Below are 13,009 nucleotides of genomic sequence, written 5' to 3'. Positions count from 1 at the left end.
CAATCACAAATCGGACGGTCCGATTTGTAATTTTGAAAATTAAAAAAATTTTAATGTTTGAAATCAGATCGTCCGATTTTTATTTTAAAAAATAAAAAAATAAAAAAACACAGATCGGACCCTTCGATTTGTAGTTTATTTTTTCTTCAAACAAATCGGTCCGATTTGTAGTTTATTTTTTCTTCAAACAAATCAGACCGTCCGATTTAAATAAAATATAAAAAAACACCTAATCTTCCAATAACAATGTATTACACATATATTTAATCAACATAAAAAAAATATTAGCCTTTAATTAATTTACATTTTGATTTTGCATAAAATCTGGATTTTGCTGCTTGATGGCCCCAACTAAACTAAAAGTGCATCCTTTAAAGCCCCGCAGCCCACCCGCTTCTCTCCGTCTTCGTTATATGGGAAGGCTGAGCACATCCTCTTTGGATAAGTGGACGGCAAAAATGAAGTACATGCCTACGCTTCTGATGAGGTCATTCTCAGCTTGTTCTTTGCCAGCTACCCCAACCACACTTCAAGAAATTGCCTACTCAAATTCAAAAGGTGGTTACTTCTGCTTCATTTATTTCAACCGCTAACAATTCTCTCTCTTATTTCAACCTTGTTGTTCGGTTCCTTTGTTTCGGTTTGCGTTGTCTCGCTCACTTGAAATTCGCCCTTCGATGAGATGCCTCTTTGTGTTTGCGTATCGGAAACTGCATTTGCATATCTATTCATTCCGCTTACACTTTTTGAAAATAAAATTGAGTGGTTTTATTTTTGAGTTGGAGAGTTATTTGTACCGAGAAGTAACTTTGGTGAAGATGAAGACGGGAAAAACTTTGTGCCTTGTTGGATTCTAACATGAAGTTGGCTTTTAGTGATAACATTGGCATGTATTGGACTATTGGTTGATGAATTCTGTTACTAAATGTTGAAAATTGTGTTGGGTTGGGGGGGGGGGGGGGACTAGTGTTGTGTAATAATGGTAGTTTAGTACTCTGGTTCGATGCTGGAAAACTCCGGATTAAAATGCCAACAATTTTGTAGGACCTGAGCCCATGATGCATGTAATATATACAACTGGGTACATGTATGTCATCTTCAACTTAAAAAGGGATACTTTGCATATTAATATAACCAAAATTTCGTGTTTTAAACTCAATTCTTGCTCACTATATTAATAAAATAAAAAACACTCTAGAAAGACTTACTCGGATGACTTCTTCAGTTCACTCCAAGGACGAGATCATGAGATAATGACAGAGTTCTAGATTGAGGTCAAAAGTCATGTCGTGTTCAACTTGCTGAATTTATTTCATGAACAGTTTGGATTTGGTAGGTTTTGCAAAGGTTGTGCTAAAGAAGGGAAAAACACAACTCTTTAAGGATGGCAACCCAATGGTGTATAGCGGAGCAGTTGATAGAATAATTGGGAGGCCACCACCTAAGACTGGAGACATTGTTTTGGTAGCTGATGGGACTGAAAAGCCAATTGGTTGGGGCTTGTATAACTCAGTTTCGATGTTCTGTGTTCGGCTCATGCAACTTGAAGTTGAAGCTACTAGGTTTGTATATTTTGTTCATTTTCTTCGGTTTCCGGTTACCTTGTTGACCGGGTCCTTTTTTTTTTCCTCCCTCTTTTTGAAAATTTTTTATGATACAGTGACTCATCATGTGCATTGAACATGGAGAAACTGCTTGAAAAGAGAATTAATGAAGCTGTTGAATTGCGTAGAAGGTTGGGTCTTCCTTCAGTCCATACAAATGCTTATCGTCTAATAAATAGCGAGGGTGACAGGTGAGGGATGCAAGGGTTGAGCTTTTCTTTGTTGCCTTTCCATTTCTCAGCTTTTTCAATGTACCAGCATCACTAAATGATTAATGTATCTGGATATTTTACAACTAATGATTTGGTATATTTGGTTTCATCAGCACTCGGCTTTGTTTTAAACCCTTTAAATTGTGTATATATATATGCCCAGCTCACCATTTTAGTGTTAAGGTTCATGTTTTTTGCATATTAACGTATTATATTGCTTTTATCTTCGAAAATTATTAAGGTTTTTCTTGATACATAATCCATGCATTGAGAATGTGGGTTTAAGATAGAGAAGAGGAAGGTTTGGTGAGAAAATAAGAACTGAGTATATGAATACAATATTCTGATGTATCATGGTGAGAAACAAGAGAGAAAAAACTAACCTCAATTTATAATAATAGACTAACCCTAGTCTAAACAAATAAGGAAATAATCATGAAACAATAGTAGATATCTCAGCTCATCTTGAGAGATACTATATGATAGATAAATCATAAGATATACTCTTTATTTCTAACACAGTATATGACTAACACCATCAATGTACTAGATTGGACATGTTATAGTGTTATACACCAAATTCATATCTCTCTTCTCTGAATATCTAGTATCATACAACTTATATTAAGCAGGTTTATTAATGATAAGTGATAACCACTCTTTTGTTGCTCAAACCTCAAATGATTGTACTACTAACGCCATCAATGTATTAGTATTGGATACATATTAAACACTAAATGCAACTCTCTCTTTTTAGAATGTCTAGTATTGTACAGCTTCGTATACTTAGCACGTTTATTACTCATAATCACTCTTTCTTGCTCAAATGATATTGACGAAAAGAGTTCACTTGCATGATTTTAATTGGTATTTGTCCTCTACAGATTATCAGGTTTGATTGTTGATGTCTTGGAGATGTAGCTGTAGTCGCATCATCCGCAGCTTGGGTTGAGAAATACAAATCAGAGATAGAGGCGTGCATCTGGAAAATCAACTATATCAATCATGTAAATTGGAGGCCATCTGTTGATATTTTAAAGGAAGATGGAGTTGATTTGTCTCATTCAAAGGAATTACATTCATCTAACTGTCCTGAAAGAACAAAGGTATGCAGGAGTCCAGTAAGTAACTGTTCAGAATTTGAAATTTTCTTTCCTGTTGCTTGCTGATTAACAGGAATCTCTGAAGACTCGAGTGTGATTACACTGTAGTTACAGAATATATATAGTGGGGGCAGGGAAATTTGAGTAACTATATACTGGAGGCTGTTAGCGTCAGTTATGACAGCTGTCGTTGATCTAACTACTCCTGAACTTAATCGCTAGCTATGAAGTACAGACACTTCGCTGAGTTGCCGTGTCGGCGTGTCAGACACATTTCGGACACCGACGCGCATAGACACTTGTCCGACATGTGTGTCTTCCGTGTCCATACGTGTCCTGTCCAAAGAAACAAAAAGATTGCCCGGACACGGCCTAGACACGGGGACATGCCCAGACATGGAACTTCAGTGATTTTTACCAAAAGTGAAATTATAAGATAGTAAAACCTAAAAACCCTAACTTTTCCCCTTCCACCCCAAATACCCTCTTTGGCTCCACTGTCCACACCCACTCACCCTCTCCTCACTGCCAGTCTGCCGCCACCTTCGTCGTCGCCGCTGTACGAGTGTTCGTCGTCAATCTCCACACCTCCGGTCGTTGCTTCCATGGGTGTTCGTCGTCCCTCCCCACACCCACTCACTCTCAATCTCAGCATCTCTTCCTCACTGCCGCCACTTCCACGATGCTTGTCATCATCGCTGCCTCCCATGTCCTCTCCTGTCGCTACTAATTTCTTCTTAACCACTAACTATATAGGTATTATAGTCATTGATGGTTGAGAGAAGACCTACACGAGTTTCTCCTCATCAAGATATTGAAATCACTAATGAGAGAGTTAAATGCTTGAAGAGGTATTTTCCTGATGAAGTAGAGAGGAGAAAGTAAACGTTGAATTTGCATGCTTTTCTGATGGTAGAGGTGTCTTTGATGATTATGACTCCTTGAATGATAGAGGCATAGTCGATGCAAAATCTTGGTGGCTAATTTATGGTGGTAAATCAAAACTTCTTCGACCAATTGCTCTTAGGCTACTAGGGCAACCATCTTCATCTTCTTGTTGTGAAAGGAATTGGAGCATTTATTCCTTTATCCGTTCCCTAAAAAGAAACAAGTTGAAGCCTAAACGTGCAGAAAATTTAGTATTTGTCCACACTAATCTTCGTCTTCTTCCAAGAAAAACTTCACAATACAATAAAAGAGAAACAATGATGTGGGATATTTCTGGAGATGATTTTCACCAATTGATGAAGAAAATGGTATCCTTGATGCTGCCACTTTCTTTGATGATCGGAGTTGGAAGAGTAACTTTTTCTAATGATGAAGATATCAATCATATATGATAGAGAAATAGTATGACTTTAGATAACTTTTTTTGTGTACATGTGATGTATAAAACTCTTCGGGTAGTGTTTGTTTTTGAAGACAAGACACAGACATAGACATAGACACGGGTATACATGTTCACTGTTTGGTTATTAAGACACAAAATTGAGAGAGACACGGTTACACATGAATACCCATAAAATACATGTAATTTGTGTCTCTTCAAAGAGGCAAGACACAAATTTTTTACTTAAGACACGAATGAAATTATATTTTTATACTATTTTACCCTTGCCTCATTTTTCTCTTTTCTTCTCCACGCACTTTCCTTCTCCACGAATAAGGGCTGTCTTTTCTCTTCTTCATCTTTGTTATTATTCACCTTCATCATGAGTATATATATGGGCTGAGTACAAGTTACTGAAGTAGAGTACATTCATTTTTACAATTCATAATTTTATTTTTACATTCATCTTTGCAATTCATAATTTATTTCTCTTCTTTTTTTTCTCTGCTTTCTTTAATCTTCTTGACACAAACCCTAATAATATATATCTATGTAAAATTTGTTTTGTTATTTGAATTTGCTCTGGATTATGAAAATGGAATTATAAATTAGTTTTGTTGGAAATACGAATCAAGTTGATGGAAGAAGATGAAGGGATAGAGATGCAGTTATTGAATTTTTTTCATATATCAAGGGTAAAATAGACTTTTTAAAATAATGTGTACTCTGTCCATTATAATTGCCAAACACAATACTTTTTAACTGTGTCTATGTATGTGTGCCTATCTCAATATTTATGTCTTTGTGTCTGTGTCTTAGCCTTTGTGAGACATGAACCAAACGGAGCCTTACTAACTCTATTTTTTTTTTTACCAAAGATAGGAGACTCGAACCCGCAACCTCTTAATTGAGTATGGGGAGACTATTCCATTTGAGCTATAACTCATTGGCGCCTTACTAACTCTATTAAGACATAAAGAGTATATGATTTTATCTTTTGAATACCTATACACTTTAGGGAGAAGTGCGTATCATATGGTTGTTTTTGAAAATAGTTATTGGTTTAATATTAATGAATATATTATTTATATATGCTTGTCCCTGTGTCCGACAATTTTTTAGAATTGGTGTGTCGCCGTGTCCCGTGTCCATGTCTGTGCTTCATAGATCGCTAGCTTTCTCTATTGACCGCTTTGAACTAAGCTCTCTAAGGCTTTGCATCTGTTACAAGTAGTATTCCTCTCAAGTTTAGAAACCAAAACTGCTTTATGATTAATCTGCGGGCTACTACTCTTCTGGGTTGCGTGCAATGAACAGCTTTCCCTGGGACACCTTTTCCCTTTCAAAGAGCAGGCTTAACTAACAGAACTTAAGGAGAGTTAAGGATGAGAGAAAACACACAATGAATTCATATAGTTCGGTTGAGAGATGAGACTTGCCTACATCCACTACTCAATAATCCTTGAGATTTTTAACTACACTTTCACCACGTACAAGATGTTTTGGTACATGCCTCCTCAATCTTCCTCATTTGTCATTGATCTCACTAGGACTGACACCTCTCAGATATTCTTTCCTCAATCTTTTCCAGCTAAGCGTACAATTGTCAGTTTACTGAGTGCATAAAACAACCCAAAATTAAAGACCAAGTTTTCTCAGATATGAACTTTTAAACTGAGATATTCAGTTTAGTCTTTCTGGACTAACTGAAGTGTTCTGCAGTGACTAATGTTCACTGATTCAAGTTCACCTGATCTTTTCTGCACTAGCTGATGTATTCTGGACAAGCTGATGTCCTTTGATTCAGCTTTAGCTGATGTTGTCTGTTCTGTCTTCTGGTTTAGCTTCAGCTTATGTTGTTTGCTCTGGCTGTTGTATACTTGCACAAGCTGATGTCTTCTGGTTTGATGCAGCTGATGTGTACTTGCAAAGTTGATGTCTAAACTGATGTATCTCAGTTCAGCTAAAATGACAACTGAGCTTTACTAAATTCAGTTATAGTTTTAAAATTGAATCTTTTGCGTCCAAGATTATATATTTTACTTGATGAAATAATTTGAGTGTCTGGTTGAATCAAAACTCTTGAAATGAGTTTCATAAATCATGTGTAACCATGTTTAGACTTTCTTGAACATCTCAAAAAATAAAATACTGTTTGCTAAAATAATTTCTGTTAACTTACAACATGTAGCAAACCATTAGTTATCAATGAATTTTTTGTGGAATGTTGTTCCAATCTTTCAGATTATGGAAAATGGGATTGTATACACGGTTTCACTGAAAGGCCAGAAGACAGGATTTTATGCAGACCAGCGTGAGAATCGACAGTTTATATCAAGCATTTCAGATGGTCAAAAGGTTCTTGACCTTTGTTGTTACAGCGGTGGGTTTGCTCTAAATGCAGTACGTGGAGGTGCCATAAATGTCACTGGTACATTATATGTTTGCTAATTCTCGTTCATTTTTAATGTCTATGATTATGTATTATGATGTAGGAAATAGGTTGTTCAACCAACTCATGCGTGAAATTTAGAAAGAAATGAAACATACAACTTAATAATATCCACTAGCAAATCAGATTTAACACAATGGTGAATAATCCTATTTTGGAACTAAAGTTCTGAAATGTTTAAGTGAAATTTTAGACTGCTATAGCTAGTACTCAAGAGTTCTGAACTGTTTGGTTCATGTAAAGATTGCACTTGCCATGTGCACACTAATGATTTGAAGCAGACTCATGTTTGTGATGATCCCACGACTATTACCAGCATTACTCCTGACTAAGTTTATGTTTATCATTTCTGACTCTGATCCTATCCTGGTCGTTAGAGATTAAGACTGAGAATAAATGACTCAGTATTGTTCCCCTTGATATCCCTAATATTTATTAAACATAGTTGTCAATAGTACCCATAATAGTGACTAGAGCATAGTTACATAGAACATAATATGCTCTGACATGGGTATGGGTATGGGCATGAGATATGCTACTTGTCAAATATATGGTATGTTGGGTTGTACTTCTTCGGTATATGCGGTATGTTTTCGAACGCCCTTAACTAAAATAAAATAAAATAAATAAATATAAATAACTTGTGTTCTTCACCTTTTTCTTAGTTTAGCTATACCCATTTACCTTCTCCTTTCTTCACCTCATTTTTTTCTTTAATTTCTTGTGAATTTGTTTGTTTCCTTTGCCTCTTCCTAAATCCAAACATCTAAGGAGTGATCATTCAACAGCAGCCCCGTCACATTGTGTTTTAAAGAAAGTGACTTGTAGCTGCAAATTGTGCCTAGTGTAATTTCAGGCTCAAAAGCCTGACTTTACCTTTCCACATTGTGCTACTATGCTTTTCATGAGGAATTCTTAATGGTTGTTTGGTACATGGAATTAGGTATGGAATTGATACATAGAATTGGAATTTGGGCAGATGGATTTCGTAGTTTGTGTTTTGTGGCTATTTTTCATGTCATGGTGATTCAACAAACTTTTTTATATTGGTTGTCGACGGCCTAACATAACTTTGCTTTTATTTGAGCTTGGAACTGGCCAAGTCAAACAAAGACTTAGTGTAGGCAGAGTGTAAAGAGAATAAATGGGCTAAACAAAGTTATGTTCTATGAAAGGGCCCCATAATGCCGTTTGATCCATGTGGCCGACTCTACGAGTGGAATCAAACTTTGTTATGTTGGTGGTGGTGTTATTTGGTGGCCCATTTAGAATTCAATTCGTCAATCATGAATCCGTATGAGAATTCCATGGATTTAATAAAAGAAAAACAGCCCTAGCCCTTTTCAATTGTTTACACAATATAAGTTCCTAATTTCATGCCTCAGATTTTTCTATTTTTTATTTTATTTATATTTTGGTTCTCTGATGTGATTCTCTCTCTCTCTCTCTCTCTCTCTCTCTCTCTCATTTAGCAACCCAAACTTCATGCCATGATAAAGTTGGCATCACTTTACTGGACAACTCAAATGGGTTAAAATAGCAATTAAGATTCAATTTAACTACTGTAATATTAGAAAACATAAACTTTTTATTTATCTCAAATAAAAAAATAATACCATTAATTTATAGATTTTTACACAAAAAGCACTCGCTTGGTTTTTCCTATAGGTTTTGTTTTAAGTAGCTCCTTTCATAATATGGGTCTATGGTTCTTTGCATACTTTTTTCATTATTTATTTATTTAATTTTTTTATATACATCGAGAAACCGTTCTCATCATGGAGTAATTTTGTTAGGTATTGACACATCATTGCCAGCGCTGGATCTAGCTAAAGAAAATGTGGTGCTAAACAATTTGGATCCAGGAAGAATATCATTTTTCAGAGAAGATGCAACTGAATTTATGAAGGATGCTCAGTTAAGGGATGCATCCTGGGATATTGTCATCATTGACCCTCCTAAACTGGCGCCAACAAAGAAGGTATGAATTATGGCTTGAGACAAAGTTATGACGCTTGGGTTTCAGTTAACTCAAGGAGTGAGTTGCTGACCACATTGCTTCAGGGTTTGCCATTTTAGCTTGTGGATGAAACCATAGATATTTGTTAATCCTACTTCTTGAACTGTATGCAAATTATGAGCAGCCACTACCTCTAACTAAAATTATTCTTTGAGAGTGACATATCTGCCGCTGCACTCTACAGTACTTTACTAGATGATACTTACTACTTAGGGGTGGGCATGGTTTTAGATTTTAATATAAAGTCGGGTTCAAGAAGTAGGATTAACTATACTTGCTCAAAGTCGTGTTTCACAAGACACTCTTTTCAGAAGAATGTCATTTAATATAAAAATTTGTTATGACCATATCCACGATGTGCTCCGTGAGCAACCAAGAATTTCTCCTTTCCAATGAGGTTTCTCTAATGAATATGACAAGGATTGGCGGCTTTATTTCTTTTCCCTATCCTCTCTTTTCTTTCTACTGTGTACATCCAGATTTTATTTTTCTTTCGGCTAAATATTTTATAAGTTTTGTATGGGTCCATTCTCCCAACCCATTATTGAGAATGGTTGATTTTGAAACAGTAACCAATGGAAATTGAAGAGACGCCTTTGCTTATTGTTAAGTATCAATGAAAAGTGGGGAACTACATTTTAAAAGCTACTATTAAGGGGAGAAGAACCACTCTCTTTAAATATAGTATCAAGCATTTCATACTACCGATGTGGGACTTTTTGGGCATCCAATAATACCGAAGTCCCTAGCACATATATATGGTGCGTTGCTCTATTTGAAATTTGATTTGAGACCAAGGTTAAGGTTGATAAAGATAATATTCTTTTCTATGATGTCTAGTAATATCAAAGAACAATCCCATAAGATTAGTTTTGCCATCCATTATTTCATGATTATTATTTGGTTGGATTAAGGTTTTTAGGATTCTTATAAATAGAGGTTAGTGTTCCTCCATAGGGTACAACACCACATGGTATTTCTCTCTCCTCTTTCTGCTCTCTTATCTAAAACCAACTATCTCTACAAGGATATTAGCCTTGTATTACTATGTATGCGTCATTTGTTTTTGGCGAGATACTTAATCCCTTGATATGTAATCATGAAAGCAGTGCTGTGGGAATTTCGTGGTGCCAATATTCCTTTTACAGTCTGCACATTGTCAACTTTAATTTTTGCCGCAAAATTTCAAATTGAAAGTTTGAAATTATGTTGCAGGCCTTGCATGGTGCATCTGGTATGTACAGAAAATTGAATTCGTTTGCGATGCAACTTACTAAACGAGGTGGTCTTTTGATGACCTGTTCATGTTCTGGAGCTATGACCCAAAGTGGAACATTCCTGCATATTCTTCAGGTATTATTGGGATATTTGCTGTACCTATTTTCTGAAATGTTTGATTAACTATCACTCTCAACCATCGGGTCAGGAGTTTGTGGAAGTTATGTTGAAGTAAAGATATTTTATTTTTCACTGAACATCATAGGGTTTCATTAATGAAAAGAAACAGAATTATTTAATTGATTAATTAATATAATAATAAGATACTTTGGAATTGGCTGGTTTTCTATACGATACTGGTTAGTATGTTAGTCATTTAGCTTAAGTATAATAAAGGACAAATAGGTCTTTGACCATTTATCTTAGAGATAAATAGGTCATTAACCAAAATTAAATACTTATATAGGTACTTGACTATTGAAAAAACGAGACACTTATGTGTCATATATATTTGTCGAAGTTGGATCCTCTAAAGTGATTCAATAGTGAGATACCTAATTGTCTTTTGTTCAAGAAACTATTACCTTGACTGTTGTGATATATTTTGAAAGCTAACAGAATTAGAGTAGTTTGGACCTTATTCGAATTAGGGACGCGTCATTAGACGAGTAAGGAATATCAATAACGCTAAAATGTTTTGTTTTGATAATGAATTCATCTTGAAATGCTTAGTACAAGGTAATATGAAAAGTTTTATAATACTGCATGAACGGTATGGCCTTGCTATCTGCTTCTATTAATCTCTCTCTCTCTCTCTCCAGGGTGCAGCTGCTATGGCTGGGAGAAAAATCACAGTTCTGAGACAGGCCGGAGCAGCTTGTGATCATCCTATTGATCCATCATACCCAGAAGGCGCGTACCTATCTAACATTCTATTAAGAGTCACATGAATATTATTTAAATTCATTCATTTACTAACATCAGAATTTTTAGGAATTTAATTCTAATTAATTTTTGATTAATTTCATTAAGATAATAGTAATTATGTTCTATCTTTTTGTGTACAATAATTAACTTCAATTTGGTATAAATTGAGTTTAATTATTATTATTATAATATTTGTTATTTTATAACTAATTGAAATTTACGTGAACGTATGAGGGAAATATAGAATATAACGGTAATTGATATTTAAAAGCTCAAATGGTATAATCATCCCATCTTCACATAGAGGAATGTGGTTTGAGTCTCACTTCTAATCTTGAAAAAAAAAAAAAATTTAAACGAAAAAAGTTGCTTAAGTTATTTTTTTAAAAATTACTTGATTTTGTACTTAAAAATCTGCTATGAAATTTATTAGGATAAAGTATTAAATTAGTCCTCTATGTTTGGGGTGAATTCTATTTAGTCCCCAACGTTTAAAGTGTCTTATTTACGTTCAAAATAGTTTTGATTTGCATTAATCAAGTCCTACCGTTAAGTGGGAGTGTAATAGTTAACGTTGTGTCCGCCGTGGCAAATGAGAGGGGCAGTGGCTCTAGTTAACCGTTGGAAGCAAGAAAAAAGAAAGAAAAGCAAAATTGGGTCCAATAAGTGAACTCTAATCCCCCAAAATTATTGTTCGTCGTCTTTTGAGAATGGCTCCTCAATCGTCTTCCCAAAGTTCGCGTAGCAGGAGCAAGACTCGTGGAAGAAGGAGGACGTGCTTCTGTGGGGAGAGACCAGTGTTGCGGACATCATCTATAGCAGAGAACCTAGGAAGAAGATTCTGGGGATGCATCAACTATCAGGTGAGTTTCCTCTTTGCAATCTCTTGTTTCGAAATAGCGTTGGGTGCCAGTGTGTGGAGGGTTTGAATTGTTTGGTGTCCTTTTTTTGGTTTTTTTTAGAACAGATCGGAGAAGAATGTGATTATTTTGCTTGGGCAGATGCTGAAGGGCAAGACCCACAAATTCAGAGACTGAAGAAGAAAGCAAGTGTCTTAAAAGAAAACCTACAGAAAGCTGAAAGAAAATTTGCATTGGCACTTGCTGTTGGAATTCTTGGATGGATAACGGTTGGACTGCTGCTATATACTCAATTTAATTGAGGTTTAGGGGTTAACAATTATCTTGATTTCTTTTGCTGTTGTTGTCCCTAGTTTGATAGGAATGTCAAATGTTCAGTGGAATGAAAAATTGACATACAGTTAGAGTCCTAACAGCAATGTCTTAGGAAATAACAAATTGGCACAGTTATGTGTAAAAGGTATATGCTTTAAACATTATCAATTATTAAGTGAAATGGAAAACTATGTATTCCTGTATTTTGACATACATTATTGGGCATTATAATAGTTTAAATCAGTTTGATCAACCAATAAACAGAAGGCTCAAGTTGCCAATCCATATAACTATACTTCTGAAAATTCATTTTAACCATTGGGCAGGGAGAAGTCTTAAAGTAACTTCTCTTAACCATTACAATATCCAAACAAGTCTTAGAGATAACCATCAAAAGTTAACAATACAAAAGATATCAACATGAAACTAGAAGTCTTAAAGTAGACTGTCTAAAGTATTACAGGGACATCAGCCCTTGGTCGTTGCCACTTTCACTACAAAACATAAAGTAAACATTAAAATCTACTATAAATTCATCCCAATGCTTTCCAGGCCATAGGTGGTGTTTTGGCCATGTACTTCAATGTCCTTCTTGATGGACTAGTAACTGTTGTTGTGGATGGCTGGGGTTGACTGGCGCTGCTGCTGCGTTTAGCTCTCTTGGAGGAGGTTTGTGACTGTTGGGTCCCTACAACTTGTAATGCTCTTCCTCTTGCTTGAAGTTTTGTTGCTGCTTTTGTTGTTGTCTTCGCTGCATTCTTGCTGGGTTTGGAGTCCTAGTTGTGCCAGCACTCTTCTTGGTCTGTGGAGCAGCGTTCTGCTACAACCAGTAACAACAAATAGTGACATCAACAGATTGGGATCAACAAATTAGTAATAAACAAGTCATACAAGGGTACTCTAAATTGATATCAGCCCACGTTTACCTGTTTTGCCGAGGCTTCCACCTTACATTTTCTAGGGCAGGT

General features: G+C 35.6%; 1 long non-coding RNA gene and 1 pseudogene across 1 annotated transcript; both read left to right on the top strand.

The window, feature by feature from the left end:
* The first annotated feature begins 417 nt into the window (after nt 1–417).
* LOC112750602 (uncharacterized) lies at nt 418–11,052 on the top strand (annotated as a pseudogene).
* Nucleotides 11,053–11,329: 277 nt separating this feature from the next.
* Nucleotides 11,330–12,274, top strand: LOC112750601 (uncharacterized). Its single transcript, XR_011872226.1, has 2 exons — nt 11,330–11,729; nt 11,834–12,274. It is a non-coding gene; the product is annotated as an uncharacterized lncRNA (long non-coding RNA).
* Nucleotides 12,275–13,009: the final 735 nt, after the last annotated feature.

This window comes from Arachis hypogaea, chromosome 15 (assembly GCF_003086295.3).
Source record: "Arachis hypogaea cultivar Tifrunner chromosome 15, arahy.Tifrunner.gnm2.J5K5, whole genome shotgun sequence".
NCBI classification, from domain to species: domain Eukaryota; kingdom Viridiplantae; phylum Streptophyta; class Magnoliopsida; order Fabales; family Fabaceae; genus Arachis; species Arachis hypogaea.
The sequence above is the reverse complement of the archived record's forward strand: the minus strand, read 5'-3'. Positions and strand labels throughout refer to the sequence as shown.